This window comes from Medicago sativa, chromosome 4 (genome assembly GCF_051527215.1).
Source record: "Medicago sativa cultivar Bolivia chromosome 4, Bolivia_mono, whole genome shotgun sequence".
In the NCBI taxonomy this organism is placed as follows: Eukaryota; Viridiplantae; Streptophyta; class Magnoliopsida; order Fabales; family Fabaceae; genus Medicago; species Medicago sativa.
In genome coordinates, this window is record NC_140752.1 from 25783428 (window position 1) to 25803508 (window position 20081).

General features: G+C 35.4%; 1 non-coding gene and 1 pseudogene across 2 annotated transcripts; both read right to left on the reverse strand.

Annotated features, from left to right (window-relative positions):
- Positions 1–1421: 1421 nt before the first annotated feature.
- LOC146927277 (small nucleolar RNA R71) lies at positions 1422–1528 on the reverse strand. The gene has a single exon (XR_015009140.1). It is a non-coding gene; the product is annotated as a small nucleolar RNA R71 (small nucleolar RNA).
- A 9804-nt stretch (positions 1529–11332) lies between these two features.
- Positions 11333–19210, reverse strand: LOC146927278 (disease resistance protein At4g27190-like; annotated as a pseudogene). The gene is made up of 5 exons (XR_015005629.1): positions 19132–19210; positions 15597–18281; positions 15010–15449; positions 14089–14643; positions 11333–12210 (listed from the first exon to the last, which is right to left on the reverse strand). The product of XR_015005629.1 is annotated as a disease resistance protein At4g27190-like (transcript).
- Positions 19211–20081: the final 871 nt, after the last annotated feature.

Below are 20081 nucleotides of genomic sequence, written 5' to 3' on the forward strand. Positions count from 1 at the left end.
TGCTTTAGGCCCAAGTTACTCTGTTTTAGTTTTATCGAAAAGCCCTTGTAATTGCTTAGATTTTAAGTCGATTGTAAAGCTATAAATAGAGTAGCTCTCCATCACAAATATTCATCTTTTGTTCTTGGAATAAAAGTTCATATTTACTTTATTGCTATATTCTTCCTCTTCCCCTTCTTCTCTATGTCTACAATGAACGTTAGTGAGTAAACTTCTTTGTCTTGGGATTGTTGGGAAGTCTAATGACATAATCCTAACGAACCAAGCTTTAACCCTAAATTCTATGTAGCCGTAATTTCTAATTTAGATTCACCGTTTTAACATGAATTAACAATTATCAAACTGTGGAAGCGAAAGCGGAGGGTTTGATAATTGTTAATCCATTATCCCAAACATCAATTCATAAAGCGAGAGCGGAGCTTTGATGTTGGAACAAGTGAATCTAGACAATAATTGCAAGACAGCAAAATAGTCCTTGCAATTATTGAGACACAGGTAGTTTCAATCCTTATAAGCATCTTCTAGTAATCAAGTCAGCGAAATAGGCTTGGTTACTAGAAGTAAACTCTCACCGGACTTTCATCGGAAAGGTGAGGGGCTAAAGGGAAACCGGTCTTAAGAAATTACGGTGTAAACCATGGAATTAGAAGTTAAAGTCTTGTCTAGTGAAAGATTTGTTATTATGACAAACCAACGATCCCAAGGCATCTTTATTATTATAGTTATTTACCTTCAGCAATTAAACCACCTCTTATAACCTTTTCTTCTCATCTAATCATTATTAAAAATTAATTAAATTCATAAATCCCTAGCGGAACGATACTCTTTTACTACTATTACTTCGATAGACCGTGCACTTGCGGTTTGGCCTATCAAGTTTTTGGCGCCGTTGCCGGGGAGTTATTGCAATTTGGTTAATTTTTTTTTAACGATTAGACTTTAAAAAAAATATATCTTTTGCTTTATTTTATTTTATTTTATATTTCTATCCAAAAAAAAAAAAAAAACTTTTTCTATTTCTTCTTTTTCCTTTAACTTCTTGGGAAGATAATAACGATATGGCTAAGGAACGCTCTCTCAAAGAGTATGCAATCCCATCTTCAAATGAGTCATACGATGCTATGGTGTACCCAACGGTTGAGGACAATTTTGAAATAGAGCCTGCACTTGTTCACCTAGTGCAGCAAAATCAATTTTTCGGATCACCCACTGAGGATCCGAATTTTCATATTTCAACCTTTTTAAGACTCAGTGGAACCTTGAATGCAAACCAAGAGGCCGTAAGGCTGCACCTCTTTCCTTTCTCCTTAGGGGGTAGAGCTAGTGCTTGGTTTCATTCATTGGAAATTGGTTCTATCTTTTCATGGCAACAAATGAAGCAAGTTTTTCTTGCCCAATTCTTTCCCTATTTTAAAACCGTCCAATTAAGGATTCAAATCACACAATTCACTCAAAAAGATGGTGAATCTCTTTACGATGCGTGGGAGCGTTTCAAAGAAATGCTTAGACTTTGTCCCCATCATGGTTTAAAGAATTGGCTTACTATTCACATTTTTTATAATGGTCTTTTGTATACCACAAAAATTCATGTTGATGCAGCTGTAGGTGGAGCTTTAATGAACAAGAATTACACAGAAGCATACACCTTTATCGAAGACATGGCTCAAAATCATTACAATTGGACCGACGAGAGAGCCATCACTAGATCTTCACCCTCCATAAAGGAGGCAGGTAAGTATGAAATCTCTAACTATGATCACCTTGCCGTTAAGATTGATGCATTAACCCAAAAATTTGAAAAAATAAATGTTAGTGCCATCTCTTCTTCTTCTTCTTCTTCTTCTTCTTCTTCTTCTGCATCTCCTTTTTGTGAAATTTGTGGTGTATTTGGCCATATTGGCATTGATTGCCAACTAGGTAGTGTTGTTAGAAGTCCTGAGCAAGTAAACTATGCTCAATATAATCAAGGGTGTAGAAACAACCAAATTTTTTTTCAAACCCCTCAAAATCTTTTTGGACAACAAACAACACCACACAGTTATGCAAACAACCAAAGAGTCACTCAAAAATCCAGCTTGGAATTTTTTTTAGAAAATTTTCTTATAAATCAATCCAAACAGCTCCAAGAGCTTCAAAATCAAACTGAATTTATGAGTGACTCTTTTGCCAAACTTACATCGAAAGTAGACTCCATAGTTACTCACAGTGAGATGCTAGAGACTCAGACATCTCAAGTGACTACTCCCTCTCAAACCTCCGAAGTCCTCCTAGACCAAACCGAAACCAACCCCAAAAACCATATAAGTGTTATTACCCTTAGGGATGGTAAACAATTAGAGGACCCCATTGTGAAAGTTCAGAACAATGAAGGAGAGATAGGGAGTAATGAGTCTCAAAGTGAGAAAACCATAGGAGAGAATGAAAATTCATTTGTTTCACCATCTCATGAGCCTGAAATTCCATTAACACAAGGGTTTGATGAGTCCAAGTTAGATGAGCAGTTTATGAATCTTATTGAAATACTTCCAAACAAATTGCCACCTAAACTTAAGCATCTAGGAAGCTTTTCCCTACCTTGTGTCATAGGATTTGAAACCTTTGAGAAAGCCATGTGTGATTTGGGAGAGAATGTTTGTTTGATGCCATTGTCCCTTTCTGAGAGATTGGGTATAGGATAGATGAACCACTTTCTAACCGTCAAGCTAATGACTCTAAACGAGCGCTTCGTGGGAGGCAACCCATGAATTTTATTGCTTTTATTTTTTGTTTTGTGTTATTTTAATTTGTTTTGTAGGTATTTGTCCAAATATGATGAAAAAAGTGAAAGAAAGTTGAAGCCGTTGACCAGAAAAAAAAAAAATTTCCAAAAAAAAATAAATAAATAAAATTCAAAAAAAAAATATTTTTGCCTCTTAACAGAAACTTGGCACGGCCAGTGCCGTGGTGGCACAGCCGTGCCGACTTTTCAGCAAAAAAAAAAAAAAATTTAAAAAAAAAAAATTCATTTTATTTTTTATTTTTTTTCCTTATTTAAACAAAAAAATCTCTTTCATTCTTCCTCCATAACTCTCTTCAAACTTCATCAAACCATAATTTCTCCACCAATCTTCATCAATAAACTCAAAAACCTTATTTAAACCCCAATCCCATCACTAAACCAACCTTTCACACACAAAACTTAACCTTCACCCAAACCAAAGCAAAGTCAACTAGGTCAATAGCATCCAAGAGGAAAGGTAAGGAGATTGAAGACTCCGGAAGTGGTGCAAGAAGCAATCAACAACCCGCAATCATAGGAACCCACAATCATAGGATCCAATCCAAGGATCCCGAGCAAGGGAATAGGTATAAATCTCTAATCTCTAGAACTATCTCTACTTGCAGGTACCTTGATGTTAATGCTATGACTAGAAATAGAGGATAATATGATTAGGCTGTTGAATAACACAACTCTGTGCTTAGGTACCTTCAAAGGGTTATGGCTTGCACCATATAGAATAGGAAAGAGGTAGGAATGATGAGGATTGATGAGTTGTTTATGTTGTGGGCTATGATTTATAACCATCATATTAACATTTGCTATTATTTGCTTGATTATCTTGTTTTAATTGTTAAAAAGAAACCGGATGATAAGGGTGATATAATGGTAGGTGGAATCATCGTTTTTATTGCTAGGAAGTTTGGGGTGAGTGTGAATCAATGGATCAAGAGGATAGAGGGAACTATTATCTAGACTTATCTACTTTCACTACTTTGTCCTTCCTTAGAACCCATGACCCTACTCACAATTACCAATATGAATGGAGAATTATTAGAGCTTATTGTTTGATTATTCTACCTAATCCGGACTTAACTATTCTGGAGGTGGTGGAAAAATTGCTTTATGTTGGTACTATCCCACAGGTACATAACGATGGTGATGATGATGGTAATAAAGAGGAGGTAGGTGCAAACTTGCACCATGAACAAGAAGCCGGTGGAAGCTATAATGATAAATGGCGGGCATGGATGCAAACCAAAGTTCAAAGAATAAGCGTCGAGCAACAAAAATAAGGTGTTGAAAGGAACAATGTCCAAAGGAGCAATCAAATAAATGAAGAAAACAATCAAATGCTCCAAAACATGATGTAACACCTTCACCTCCAAAGTCCACTATGGACTTCAATAAAATTGTGAGCTTTCCTCTTCTTCTTCTTCTTCTTCTTCTTCTTCTTCTTCTTCTTCTTCTTCTTCTTCTTCTTCTTCTTCTTCTTCTTCTTCTTCTTCTTCTTGAGGACAATGCTTCTCCTAAGTGTGGGGGGAGCCTAATAAAGTGTCTAGAGTCGTAGTGTTCCAAACTCCCTTGAACTTTATTCTTTTGTTCAAAAATTAATCTCATAATTAATTTTTTTTAAAGATTAATCTCATAATAAATATTGTGAAAATGACATGTAAATAATTATAGTAACAAATACATACATATATATATATATATATATATATATATATATATATATATATCATTATTTTAAAAATGACAACATTTTAAAAATAGCAGAATATCATGATAATAAATAAGCAATGATCTTCTAATAAATAAGGAATGATCTTCTTGATTTTTTAGTCTTAATTGCATAATTGATCCTTTATGTTTATTTTAGGTTTCAAGTTGGTTCCTTATGTTTTAAAAGTTTCATGTTGGCCCAAAACGTTACTCGTGTTGGAATAAGTTAGTCCCTTTTGCGACATGATATTGAGTTTAATAAAACAAAAAAAATTAAAAAAATGTTTTAAAACTGATTTTCTAAGTAAGTTAAGTTCCATCACCCATATTGTCAACCCGAATTTATGAACGGTTAAGTGACTGAATGGACTAACTTATTGTAATGTTAGTAACGTTTTGAACCAACTTGAAAATATTAAAACATAAGGGACCACTAGAAACTTTTAAAACATAGGGTACCAACTTGAAACCTAAAATAAACATAAGGGACTAAACATGCAATTAAGCCATTTTTTTTTATTAAAAACACTTATTGGTTTAATTGTTCTTGCTTATGGGTTTGTTGAAGAAATTTAAAATTTTGGATAATTAATTTACCAACAAATTAGACTCAAATTCATATCATTTAAAAATATCGAATAAGCATATAATTTTTTATTCATCATAACACATCAACATTTTTTCGTTGTTAAATCCCACCAAAAGCAAAAAAAAAAATGAACGGATTTGAAACGGTACAAGTTGAATAAAAAATGGCATTAAAGCGAACAACATAGAAAAACTTAAATATAATATAAAATAAATTAAACAAATGACTTGAAAAAAACTAAGAAAATAATATAATAATGTTCAGATTTTCGAGAAAACCTACAATGATTATATCATTATATTAGGCTAAGAGCAACCACATAAGCAAGAGCAGCCACACAAGTGAGATTGACAAACTTAAGACGATAACATATTTCCCTTAAGTGTAAGCCATATGCATCTATTTTTATATAGATACATATCCAAATAATATTAGACAGAGGCACAACATGCTAAAAATGATGTGTTGGTAGTAGTGGTTTTGTGCAAAGAGATAAATGAAATTAGAAAAAAGAAAAAGTTAAGAAGGAATTTGAAGTTGATATAAATGATAAGGATAAAATAAGGAGTGTGCAGTGATGACATCTTGTCATTACATAATTTTCTATGTATTTTTATCACAAAATGGAGTTATGCAGCAAAAAGAGCAGAAAAACTGAAGGAATTGCAAAAAAAGAAAACGTGTCACGATTTCATGGAAAAGTGACACGATTTGGGAAGCATCAGAACTCTTGGTTCAACATTTAAGAAACGTGTCACGATTGGTAAAATGTGACACGATTTGGTGAAACCCTAATTCAGTTTCTTGCTCCACAAGGTGAAATCGTGTCACGATTCACTTAAAATGTGACACGATTTGGGCGATATTATGTGCCTATTTAAGCTGAAGTCTATTTCAAAAAGAAGGGTTACGAATTAAGGAGAGCAAAGTGCAATTTTGTGACTACAAGACTGCCAAGGAGGACGATTTCTTCATCCTTCCATCACTTTGTGTATGTTTTAATTCCTCTAATTATTATGCTATTTGTAAACACCATTATGAGTAGCTAAATCCATTATAGGTTAGGTCTGAGATGATTCTTTGTAACCCTAATTGATACATGATGCTGTGAAACTCTATTTATTATGAATGATATTCTAGTCTTTATTCAATTCAATTGTTCTTAATGTTTTTTATATCCTGATCAAATATAGACATGATTTAGTGAGAACGAATGACTACTGACCATAGCTTTTGACTTAGACCTATTGAATTGTTCTAATAAACATGGTTAGTCTAGGAATAGATAATCGTTTGTTAGTGATATTAGGTTAACGTGCTTAAACCTTCAAAGATTATTAGACCACCTAAGGAATTAGGGGCTGTAGTTTGAGAAGAGGGTCATAACTCAAGGGATTGATTATGACTATTTTGTTAACTATCGAAGGATTAGAAAATCATTCATAAGAATAGGTGCAACATAACAATTAGGGGAACATCGATGATTCGAAAGACCTAAACTCGTCTCTCTCTTATTCTTAAAAACCAACTTTATTTTCTGTCATTATTTTTATGAAATCAAACCAATCTACTGCCTAGTGGCAAACAAAATAATTTTTATACATCCTAAAGTACAACATAATTGAATTATTGAGATTAAAAACAGTCCTCGTGGGATCGATATTTTTACTACTTTGATAGTATTTGGTGCACTTGCCAAACTTCTATCAAGTTTTTGGCGCTGTTGCCGGGGACTGTTGATATATTTCAACAAGGCAATTACGTTATAATTTAGGATTTCTGCAATTTATTTTTCTGTTTTTAAAATTTTCTTTGTTTCATTATTCATTAATTGCTTTGTATCGTGCAGTGCTACTAAGGTATTTTGCTGTTTATGCGAGGTAAACAGAGCTCTGACGACTTAGAGTACGATCCAGAAATCGAAAGGACTGCTAGAGCACTCCGGAAAGCTGTCCGGTTGCAAAGGTTGTCTCAATCAGTACCACCTAGTGCACGAGTACCGATACCGGAGCCATCACCTACTGAATCTGAAACAACCTCTTCTACTACATCCATCATCATGGGAGAACCTGTACCACCGAGACCAAATCTAGGAGACTATGGGTTAGCAACTCATCGTGGTCAACTGACCCACACTTTCCAACCAGCTAACCTCGTTGCTTTTGACATCAAAACCACCGTTCTGAATGGGTTGAGAGACAAACAGTTTGATGGGACCGAAGCCATGAGCCCACATGAACATTTGAGCCGCTTTGCTGAAACTTGTGAGTTTTGTGTACAACCAGCTAATGTTACCGATCCACAAAAGAAGCTTAGGTTATTTCCTTTCACCTTGACCGGTAGAGTGAAAGATTGGTTGCTGACTATACCCAGTGGGACTGTCCAAACATGGGAGGAGCTAGAGCTTAAGTTTCTCGAGAAGTACTTCCCTATGTCTAAATATTGGGATAAGAAGATGGAGATATCAAACTTCAAGCAAGGGGAGAATGAGTCACTATATGATGCTTGGGAGCGATTCAACTTGCTTTTTAAGAGATGCCCTAACCATGAGTTCACTGAGAAACAATACCTCCAAATCTTCACTGAGGGGGTGACACCTAACACTAGGATGTTCTTAGATGCTTCTGCAGGAGGTAGTCTTAAGAGTAAAACTGATCTTGAAGTTCAAGCTCTAATCAAAAACATGGCCAGCAACGAATACCGTGCTGAAGCGAAAAAGAAAGAAAGAGGAGTGTTCGGAGTGAGTGATCAAACTGCAATCTTAGCTAACCAATCAGCCATGAACAAACAAATAAAGGCTCTAACTAAGGAGTTTTAGGGTTTCACGTTGGCTCACAAGCAACAACAAGTGGCTGCAATTAGGTGTGACTTGTGTGGTGAAGGACATGCTAACGGAGAGTGTGTACCTGAAGGATCGAGCGAGGAAGACAACTACATGGGGAACTACCAAAGGCAAAATCAATACTATACTCCATGCATCAACAAGCATCCCAACTTGAGCTACTCAAATAACACTGCTTTGAACTCTCAGATGCTTAATCCCCCACAACAACAACCAAGAAAGCCTTCAGCTCTCGAGGAAACTATGATGAACTTTATGAAGATGACTCAAGGAAACTTTGAAGAGATGAAGAAAAGTCAAGAAGCGGAAAGAAAGAACAACGAAGCCTCCAGGAAGATGCTTGAAACTCAGCTAGGGCAATTAGCTAAGCAATTCGCTGAATAAAACAAAGGCGGATTCTCAAGTAACACTAAAGAAAACCCTAAGAACGAGTCTTGTAATGCTATTGAATTGAGGAGCAAAAAGGTTCTCACACCTATAGTTCCAAAAGTTCCAGAGAAAGTTGATGAAGTAGTAGGGGAGGATGGTGAAGTTGAAAAGAATAATGAGGGTGAAGTTGAAAAAGAAAATGAACATTGTGTAGTTGAAAAGGAGAATGATCAAGGAGTAGTTGAAAATGAAAAGAAGAAAAAAATAGAAGGAGAAAAAAGTGAGAAATTGATAGATGAAGATTCAATCTTGAGGAAGTCGAAGAGTCAAAGATTGAAAGATGGAGATAAACCACAAGTTATTCCATCATATGTAAAGCTTCCATATCCTCATCTCGAGAAGAAGAAGAAGAAGGAGGAAGGATAATTCAAGCAGTTCATGCAACTTATCTCACAACTTCAGGTGAACATTCATTTCGGTGAAGCTCTTGATCAAATGCCTTTGTATGCCAAGTTCATGAAGGATTTGTTAACGGGAAGAAGAAAGCCAAAAGATGATGAGAACATTTCTCTTTCCGAGAATTGTAGTGCTATTCTCCAAAAGAAGCTACCACCTAAGCTAAAAGATCCTGGTGCTTTTACTATCCCTTGTTCTATTGGACCGGTAGACATTGGTAGAGCTTTATGTGATTTAGGGGCAAGTATCAACTTGATGCCCCTTTCAATGATGAAGAAGCTTGGATGTGGTGAGCCAAAGCCAATAAGAATGACCATTACTCTTGCTGATCGGTCAATCTCTTATCCTTTCGGTGTGCTAGAAGATGTGCTAGTTAAGGTTAATGATCTAGTGTTTCCAACAGATTTTGTGATATTAGACATGGCTGAAGATGAAGAAATACCACTAATTCTAGGAAGACCCTTCCTTGCAACTAGTCGTGCTTTGGTTGATGTTGAGATGGGAGAGCTAATGTTGAGATTCCATAACGAGCAAGTGGTGTTCATTATCTTTGAAGCAATGAAACAACGATATGAAAACCCAAAGTGTTACCGGATTGATGTTGTTGAAGAAATAGTTGAAGACAATTCTCGTGAACCTCAACCGTCACAACCTCTTGAAAGAACAATTGTAAATTCTATAGAGAGTTGTCAGCCGGATGAAGATCTTGAGGTGAGTGATTGTGTCAAGCAACTTGTGGCAAGCAAGCAAGAGTTGGGACCAGTAAAAATTGAAGAACTAGTTGGTAAAGACGCTACAGGTGCGCCGACTTTGAGTGGAGAAGGAGAAAAAAATCCAGAATTAAAAGAACTTCCTTCTCACTTGAAGTATGTGTTTCTTAGCAAAGACGCCTCAAAACCAGCAATCATCAGCAGCACCTTGACACCTTTAGAAGAAGAAAAATTGATGAGGGTGTTGAGGGACAATCAAGGAGCTTTGGGATGGAACATTTCTGATTTGAAGGGTATTAGTCCAGCTTATTGCATGCACAAGATACACATGGAGGATGAATACAAACCAGTGGTTCAACCTCAAAGAAGACTAAACCCAACAATGAAGGAAGTGGTGAAGAAAGAGGTGTTTAAGTTACTAGAAGCATGTATGATTTACCCTATCTCTGATAGTTCATGGGTAAGTCCAGTTCATGTGATGCCTAAGAAAGGAGGAATGACGGTGGTGGCTAATGAAAAAAATGAATTGATACCCACCCGTACTATCACTAGTTGGAGAATGTGTATAGACTATCGGAGGTTGAATACCGCAACAAGGAAGGACCACTTTCCGTTACCGTTCATGGATCAAATGATTGAGAGATTGGCTGGCCAAGCCTTTTATTGCTTCTTGGATGGGTATTCGGGGTATAATCAGATTGTGGTGGCTCCGGAAGATCAAGAGAAGACTGCCTTCACTTGTCCATTTGGTATATTTGCTTATAGGAGGATGCCCTTTGGGCTGTGTAATGCGCCGGCAACCTTTCAAAGGTGTATGCTCTCCATCTTCTCTGACATGATAGAGAAGAACATAGAGGTATTCATGGACGACTTTTCTGTGTTTGGTAAGTCTTTTGATCAATGCTTGTTTCACCTAGATGCTATCCTTAAACGATGCACCGAAACTAACCTTGTTTTAAACTGGGAAAAATGTCATTTCATGGTAACTGAAGGTATAGTTTTGGGGCATAAAATAAGTGCTAAATGCATAGAGAGATAGAGGTTATAGAAAAACTTCCCCCACCTGTTAATGTCAAGGGAGTAAGAAGTTTCTTGGGGAATGCCATTTTCTATCGGCGTTTCATAAAAGATTTTTCTAAAATTTCAAAGCCTCTCTGTAACCTCTTGGTCAAAGAAAATGAGTTTACTTTTGATTCTGAATATTTAGATGCTTTTTCTTTGATTAAAACCAATTTGGTAACTGCACCAATAATCATTGCACCCGATTGGGATTTACCTTTTAAACTTATGTGTGATGCAAGTGATTATGCTGTTGGTGCAGTCCTAGGCCAATGAAAGAACAAATTTTTCCATGCTATTTACTATGCAAGCAAGGTTTTAAATGAAAATCAAATTAACTATTCCACAACTGAAAAGGAGTTGCTTGCAGTAATCTTTGCATTGGAAAAGTTTCGTTCTTTTCTAATAGGCTCCAAAGTCATTGTTTTTACAGATCATGCAGCTCTGAAATATCTCTTAACCAAAGGGGATTCAAAGCCTCGGCTGTGAGGTGGATCCTTTTGCTGCAAGAGTTTGATCTTGAGATTCGTGACAAGAAGGGAGTAGAGAACGTGGTAGCTGATCACCTCTCAAGGCTGGAAAATGAAGAGGTGACAAAGAAAGAAAAGGCCATTAAGGCCGAGTTTCCTGATGAACAACTGTTTGCTATTGGAGAAAGGCCATGGTTTGCTGACATTGCAAACTTTAAGGCCAGTAATAATAAAATCAAAACGTCCACTTTCAATTGTATATCATCATTTTCAAGTTTAAAGGTGCACAATAATGTTTATCTATCAACCTACTAATTAAAATTTTAACACTTGTACTCATTCATACATACCTGATACCGCTACTTTAGAAGATTCAATTATTGTATATCATTTAACCAAATGGTATAATTCATGGTATATTTTTGTTTCTGTAAATATTACTGCATTATATGTAATTAGTTACCACCAACATGTAATAGTTTTTAGAAACATTGGATATAGTGTTTACCGTAGCCAAAATCTGAATCATCAATGTCATTTCCGAGGTCTGCTGTTGAAGCTGAAGCCAAAGAGAGTTTTTGACAATTCTGTATGAAACGATGTTTTACAGCTCGAAATTGAATTCCTTGGTCATTACTGAGGCTTGGTAGATTTTCAAATATTACAAATTTAAGATCTGGAATCACCACTTTCTGATCATCACATTCACTTTCAAATATTTCCTCTAGCTCATCTGCTTCTTTTATGATCAGAACATTTAGCTCAGGAAGCTCTTTACGTATGGTGATTGGAAAGACATATTTCAACTTGTTGCACTTTACTACACTAAGTGTAAATAGCTTTGGGAAGCATGTCTTTGTTGTAGACATAAAATTTGAGGATTTTTTATTCTCCAAATCATCTTCAATTATATGCATCAACTCTTTGCATTCTTCAATTCTCAGAGTAAGTAACTGTGGTAGACACCTTATTATAGAAGTGGAGAAAACAATTTTCAATTTTTCACACCGATTGATTACTAATTTTGCAAGATTTTGGAGGGAAATCAAATTTGTGGGACCCACAAAAAGGCAAGTCATCGTAGGTAGGACATGCAGTTCAATGTATTCCAAATCTAAGTTCATTTGTTGTTCATTTATTTCATTGATACGAAAGATACTTTCTACTTTGGAGTTATTAACTACCCTGAGTCTTTCCAAAATGCGAATATGATCAACATTCCCACTCAATTCCTGCAATAAATGAATGGGAAATAAACACATGCATAACCAACACATACAATTCATCATGTTCAAGGGAGTTAAAATTAAATACTATCAAAGAGTTAAAATTAGATACATGTTCAAGGGAGGAATTCTGATAAGCAACCAACACATTTTACTATTGATCATGTGGCCAACACATACTCAAATAAACACACATATGAGAAGGACAAATGTGGTGGCTCGGGTTCAAACTCGGGATTTCACGTGAAATGTCCTTACAGCCAAACCACTAGACTGTAAGAATGAAGACAAAACAGTAGTAGCTATGAAGGAAGAAAAATAAAATCATTTAAATTCTCTAAGAAACACTCAATACTACTCAATATGTGACTTAGACACGCCATGTCCAAGTTTACAATGGAGACAAATTTATATACTCAACGGATATAAGAGAAACATAATTTCAATGAAGTCTATGTATTAGTAAAAAGAAACTCGATAGCATTTTCCTTCTTTGTATTTGGTCCATTAATAAGGGGTAGTAGAACGGGTTCAACCCGTCGGGTCGGTCCGGTTAGCTCGCTATTTTTGGTGGACTGAGTCGAAGTTTTGAACTAATTTTCTTTAGTTGGTTGGACGGAGCCGACCGGTTCGCCAACTCGTCAAGTTCCTATTCTTAATTTTTTTGTTCTATAGATCAGATAAAATTTAAAGTGGAGCGGCTCAATGACTCATCATAACCCAAATTTGTCTCAAACTTATTTTTACCACAAAATTATTTGCAGTCAATTTTATTTTTTTAAATAACAACAAAGTTTTATTTATGACAACAAAATTGTAAAAAAATGCTTTAAATATTGATTTTTTTTACGGGCTGGCCCGCCAACTTGTTAGTCCACAACTAAGCGGGACGGAGTGGGATTTTGTACTCGGCCTATCTGTCCCATTTTTAGCGAGTTTAACCGAGGCAGACCTAAACGGGGCAGGGTGGACCACTTTGCCATCCCTATCCATTAGTTATTAGTCAGACCCACTACATTAGTGAATGTACATTATTCATTACCTAAAAAATAATATCCAGTTTTAGAAATCATTTATATATAGAAGACTTCTTTCACTCTTTTTTTTTTTTGGTCAAATAGCCTAGTGGCTAGAGCTCACACATATAATATGTGGAGAAGTGGGGTGTCCGGGGTTCGAACCCCGGCCCCTTCGAACCCCGGCCCCTGCATATAATATGCAATATCCCTACCAACTGAGCTAAGCTCACGGGGATGAAGATTTCTTTCACTCTATTCCTCACATCTTCTTCCGTCCAAATTTTTCGAGTGATATTGGAGTTCAAAGAAACAATTTGTCAAGAGAAGTGGTAACGGCGGAAAATAAAGTTTGTCAAAGAGGACCATGACTCATGAGTCAAACTAAAGTGGACATTTATGGTGAAATACGAAAGGACTCAACTACAAATTGTCAGGCCACGACGTGTTCCACATACAAACCCGAATAGTGGGAAACATGGGCATTTAAAACACGTGTTATACCAAGACCTCAATTAGACAAACTACCAGCAGATGAAGAGTAAACGTGAAGTGTGTGTCGACTCACAACACACGATCTTCTCATAATAGCTTTAGGAGGTAAGTCCACCTTTAAACCATTTTTAAAAGGTCCATATAGACACACCCTAAAAAATGTACTAGTTTAAAAAATAAAATAAAATATGTTTTTAGTTCATATAAAATTATTCTGTTTTGTTTTTTGTCCATCATAAAAAAAAATGTAATTCGTCTTTTTCCATTCTTACAACAAAAATATGTCATCCCTACTTTTCTTAATTTTATTCAATTGCAATCCTACAAATTAAATTCACAAACAACAAAGATATGTAAAGATAAGGATGGATACCTTGATGATTGTACCGTCCACAGATCTTGTTACTGAATGATGAGTTATGAAATTACTGATAGATTTGATAGCAAACTGCGAACATTCGATGAGTTCAAATTCTTTCAAAGGTGGAAATGTTGTGTGATATTGTTTGGGACACATTCCTACTAAACTTGGCAGATTCCAAAGATTGAGATCTTCCAATGCTGGAAGATGAAGATGAATCTCAGTGTGGTTTTGATGATCATCAATGTAGTGTCCAACTATGTATTCCAATTGCATGCAATTATCAACAAGGAGCTGTTTTAATTTTGGGAAGACATTACCCCAGTCATTGCCACTAGTGCTGTCATGATGATCTCCAATGTCTATTGTTATAATGTGCCTCAATTCATCACAGTTCCAAATTCTCAAAGTTTCCAACAACATTCTTGGAGCAGTAGATAGGATAAATAACGATTTCATCTTTGAAACATTTTTCAGTGAAATATGTTTAACATTGCACAAGATATGTGATGGTCTTAAAGGACATTGAGCACGTTCCCATCTGTTAAGGGGATATGAATTTGATTCCTGCAATTATATAATCTCTTAGTGTGCGAATATAAAAATAAATCATTTTTCTATTTTTCTTTTATATATTGTGTAATTTTTTCTCTCCTACAATTCAAGTCCGACAGACCGGCTTACATTTATTTATCTATAACTAACTTAATGCACCAAAGTTATTAAACATTTGAAATAGCATTAAACTTGTTATACTATTAATTGGTACATTATTACACTGTATTAGTGATTTGCTATTATATTAATTAATTGTAATCTTCAATGTCTAATAAAACGAATTTAAAAATAGTTTTTCATTTTAAAATAATAAAATGTATCAATAGTTTTAAAAAAGTACAAAAATACCATCACAGAAGAAGGTAAGAGGGTTACCATTAAGTTGTCCTGCGGTTGATCCTCAGAAACCAATGAGGTTTTAGTATTTGTGGTACTCCTCAATTTGTTGTGCCCATATTTTTTACCACAACAACATATATCAGTCCATGAAAATATATTGCATTTGATAGGGTCTGATTGTTCTTGTGGCTTGGAAGCATATCCAGATATGGAAGATGCTTCCTTACTGGATAAAGACATGGTACGATTACATTCTGAGAAAATGTCGATCAAATTTGGTATGCCGTCAAGCTCCATTGATTCGAGGGAACCAAGTTTGACATCTTGACCAAATATGTAATTCAGCTTATCACAACTTTTTATTATGATGGATTTTAGTGCTGGAAGATCATGAGCCTGACTTGTGCTGTCATTATCATCAATTATTATGTTTTCAAGAAGCTCGCAATCAATTATTTCCAATCTTTCCAACAGCACTAGGCTAACAGCAGTTGACAGTTGAAATAGGGAGATCAACATCGAGCATCCTTTCAATGACACACTCTTCAGATTGAATAGGTTTAGGTTGCACTTAAATAAGCTTTTCAAATGTTTACAATCACTGATTGTGATGTTCTCAATACTAATAACTTCCAGTTTCTTAAACATTGAGCCTTGACTTGTGCTTTCATTATCATCAATTATTTCACCTCTCGATTCCTCACCTTTTCCTTCATCTATTATGTATTCAAGACTTCCACATTCCTTTATTTCCAATCTCTCTAACGACACTAAGCTAACAGCTGTTGACAGTTGAAATAGGGAGATCAACATCGGGCATCCTTCTAACGACACGCTCTTTAGATTCAATAGGTTTAGGTTGCACTTAAATAAGCTTTGCAAATGTTTACAATCCTTGATGGACAGCTTCTCTAAACTGTTCAGAGAGTCAAAGGAAAGATGACCATTGAACAATTCTTCCAAATTTTCTAATTTATTAAGATCTAGTACAACCAACTTGGAGAAGACTTTTGATACTTGAGATTCAGTATGCGTAGTGTCAATGAGGCATTTTAGTTGTGAAATGCATCTCAAATGAAGCTCAGCCAGATCATTCATACCTTGATCCAAAGGAACAATCTCAGGAATGATATTTCTCCACCCCCCCTCAATTCTACACAGTCTAATACCCTCTGATTCTTGCATACAATATTTGAGTGTTGCTTCAGATAGGAAAAAGTCATCGAACTCAAAAGACACAAACTTCATCGATAAATCATCCGCTGAACTTGAACATTCATTGATATAAAACCTTTTCAATTTAGGGAAAACTATTTCTCTGCAAAAACCATTAAAACTACCTCGGAAATACAACACTTCAAGTGATGAGCATCCTTCAATCACTTCAAAAGGATTATTCCTTGCAATTTCACAATCTTTCAAGTTCAATAATTTCAGTTTCTCCAGTTTTGTGATTCCTTGAGGCAGTTCATCAATTTTACAATGATTCAAATCAAGAGTTTCAAGGCTTTGCAGGTTTCCCAAAATAGAGATGTCACCCAAATCGACATGCTTAAAGAGAAGAGATCGAATATTTTTCATCGACCGAACTGACTGAGGCAATGATAGAGATAGATTATAATAATGATCATAGATTAGATGAAAAACTCGAAGGCTCGTACTATTTTCAAAAAATGAATTCGGGTCTTCGATTTTCACATCATGACAGTCTTCATCCTTATGGACAATGACAATTAGAATCTCAAGCTTGGAGCCATCAAGCTTAAAGGAAAACACATCCTTAAGCTTGGCTTCACATAACAGATATTTAATATTTGTCTCCCTTTCAACCATTACCTTTTGATTTTTATCATACAACTTCACTGTTTGAATCTCTTTGTTCGCTATCCATTGGGCTGCATCACGAACCAAGTCATGCATTTTCACTCTACTTCTTTTGGCCTCCAACAATAAACAAGAATCTAAAAGTTTATTTTTGGATATAACAACTTGACTTCGAGCATCTTCGTAGCTACCATAATTTTCTCCAAAAAGGCCTGCTCCTATGCCAAGTCTGATTAGCCTTTCAATAGGAATTTCTTCATCTTCTCGAAAAACAGAACACAAAAGAATAGTCTCTTGGCTTTCTCATTCTTCATATTATCATAGCTAAACCGCAAGCATTCATAAATTTTAACTATATCATCATCAACATCGTGCATTGGCATATGTTTCTGCAAGGATTTTAAAGCCCCTTCCCACTCTTCCGGACGTTGTATGCCCTTCAAACTACTGGCGATAGCAGCAATTGCAACTGGTAACCTTTTGCATTCATTTGCAATTTTGTGGCCCTTGTCGAGCAAATTTTTAGTTGAAATTTCGCTTAAACAAGCATGACTTTTGAACATCGTCCACGCATCTTCTTCTGATAAGAGCTCTAGTTGAACTGTCTTACTGCATTCTAATTTGTTGCACACCAACATATTGCGTGTGGTTATAAGAATTCTACAGCCTTTGTGATTGCCACTTTGTGGAATCCCTATTTCAACAAAATTGATATCTCCCCACACATCATCCAGTATTAGAAGAATCTTCTCACCATTGGTTAATCTACTCCATAGTTTCTTGGGTCGGTCTGATTCACTACAGTCATCGAATTTCGATCCCAACGGTCCAGCAATATCATCTTGAATCTTTCTGAAATCAAAAGATAATGACACTGTCATATCAATGACGTAAGTAAATTTTTTGGATTGCTTAAGTTCCTTACCAATTTCTTTGGCCAATGTAGTTTTTCCTGTGCCTGCCATCCCTTTCAACCCGATTACATAATTGTTGTCGTCTTTCAATGCATTCAAAAGCTCTTTGTATTTGGATTCCCTGCTTTTAAAAGGAATATAGTGCTGGGATGAATAACGTTCAACATCTGGAAGACGAGAAGGGAGTCCAATTGAAAGTTCCTTTCCAGTTTCAATCAATCTTTTAATTTGCTCCTTCTTATTTGTCAGTTCCTTTCCCCTTCTATATCGCCATATGATATGGGGACAAAATCCAAAAAGACATCTTTGTTTTGTTTTGGTGTCTTCTTGAATGAGTTTATCAGCTATTTCTTCCCAAACAAGAGCATTACCTTGAATATCTTCTCCTCCTCTGGTTGCCACATCAACATGTTGCTTGACAGTTGACCTTTCTATTTCCAACCTAGCTCTTTCTTCTTCAAAATCCTTAGCAATGCACGTGAAGCAACATATATAACTTGACTCTGTGATCGCCCCATTTATCAATTTATCCACATAAGGCTTCGCCAAATCAGTCAGAAAACTCGCCATCTAAATAAATTTCAATAGATCAAAGTTAGGCATATATATGTTTGTGTGTGTGTGTTGTATTGTGTATTGAAAAATAAAATGGTTGATAAATGATACTAGATGACACACTTTTGATCAAAGAATTTTTTTTTTTTTTTGTGTAGTAAGATTTTCTTCATTCCAAGTCTGTTCATTAGAAAAATGATACTCGATGACACATTTTTCATCAAAGAAATTTGAAACAGGGAGTCCATCCAATATTAAAGATTCTGTCTAGAGAATTAGGAGTAATAGTTAATGCAATTCATGTCCTGCAGCAAACAAAAGCTGCAGAGTCAATAACATTTACAAAATTGTTGGAGTTTGGCAAAATATAAGCGTAGTTAAAAGATAGGATCCTGTAACTAATAAGGTATAGGGCCTTGCATAGTTGCAACTTTTATTAAATAATCCTTTCATATCATTTACAAAATGGTAAGGCTCTCCTGTTAGTGTTTCATAGTGGATATCAAACTCTTTTATTTAATCAGTGTAGTATAGCTTTCTCAAATATTGAGGTTTCTGTATCAATCCAATGTTATTTCCCCTTTTTTTAATGCTTGAAATTAGAGGACATTGTTGAGGATTTTGACTTGGAAGCAGGCTTCAGGTTTTAAGCTTTACTTTGAAAAGTAAAATTAACATGTCTGGAACAGAAAATTTCTTACAGATAGACTATGTTTGATTGATTCGATCCGTATCCATTCAAGTTGGTTTCTCTAAAAAATAATACAAAAGCATAAAACTCAAGTTGATTTATAAACCCTTGTAATATTCTTAAGAAATTAATTAAAATATCGACTGATAGTTTAAAAGTATGATTGATTGTTACCTTATTTCCAGCAGTTTCAGCAAATGTTCAAGATCGTTCTCCAATGTGTAGTAGCTAGCATCATCAAGATCATAATAAGTGTTTTATCTTGGTTTTCGGGTGTCAAACATTGATTACATTTGAACCTTTCTAACCGGTGATATCTCATTTTTTCTTGGGAAGGGAAAAAGTAAGCAAAACCCTTGAGAATCGAGGTCCGGGAGTTGTTTTCGCTACGGGAAGGTGTTAGGCACCCATAACGACTATAGTATCCTATAGGAACCGTCTTTAACTTCTACGCGCGCGCTTTATTTTTAAATGCTATTTGAAAGTGATATTTACACCTAAAAGTTTACTAAGTCAAGAATTGGAGGGAGAAGAAAGTGTTTGAATTTTTATTTTATTTGAATTGAAGGAATTTTGTTCCTTGCCTACGTACCCGTTTAAGGGATCAAATCCACCGTAATTCTCTTCCAAAAAATGTTTTTGTTTTTGTTGGTTGATTTTAAGTTTGAAAATTGGAATTTGAAGAATGAGAGAGAGAGGCCTCAAGGGCATGAGATTGTAAAAATGTGAGGTTGAATTAGTCATTTGCAAAAGAAAGTCTAAGTATGATTAAAGTTCTTTAAGGTTTTTATTTAAGAAAATGAAAAGGAAAATTCAATGGGATTTTGATCCCAAGGTTTATTAAGAAAACATGTTTGAGCGAAGTTGTTCATATTTTTTGGAAAATGATTTTTCTAAGTGTAAATCCTAAGCATTCATCTAAACATACAATCCTAAACATACATCTAAACATGCATATTCTAGCCATATACCTAAGGTGATGTGTGTGCATGTGTCGGTGTTTGTGTCGGTGTACATCATTAGAGTCCATTGTCCTTATTACATCATTGGCCTAGATACATGCTATGGTCTTGCAAGAATTTAAAAGCATAAAGAAAATTACAAAATTCCTAGGTCTTTACATT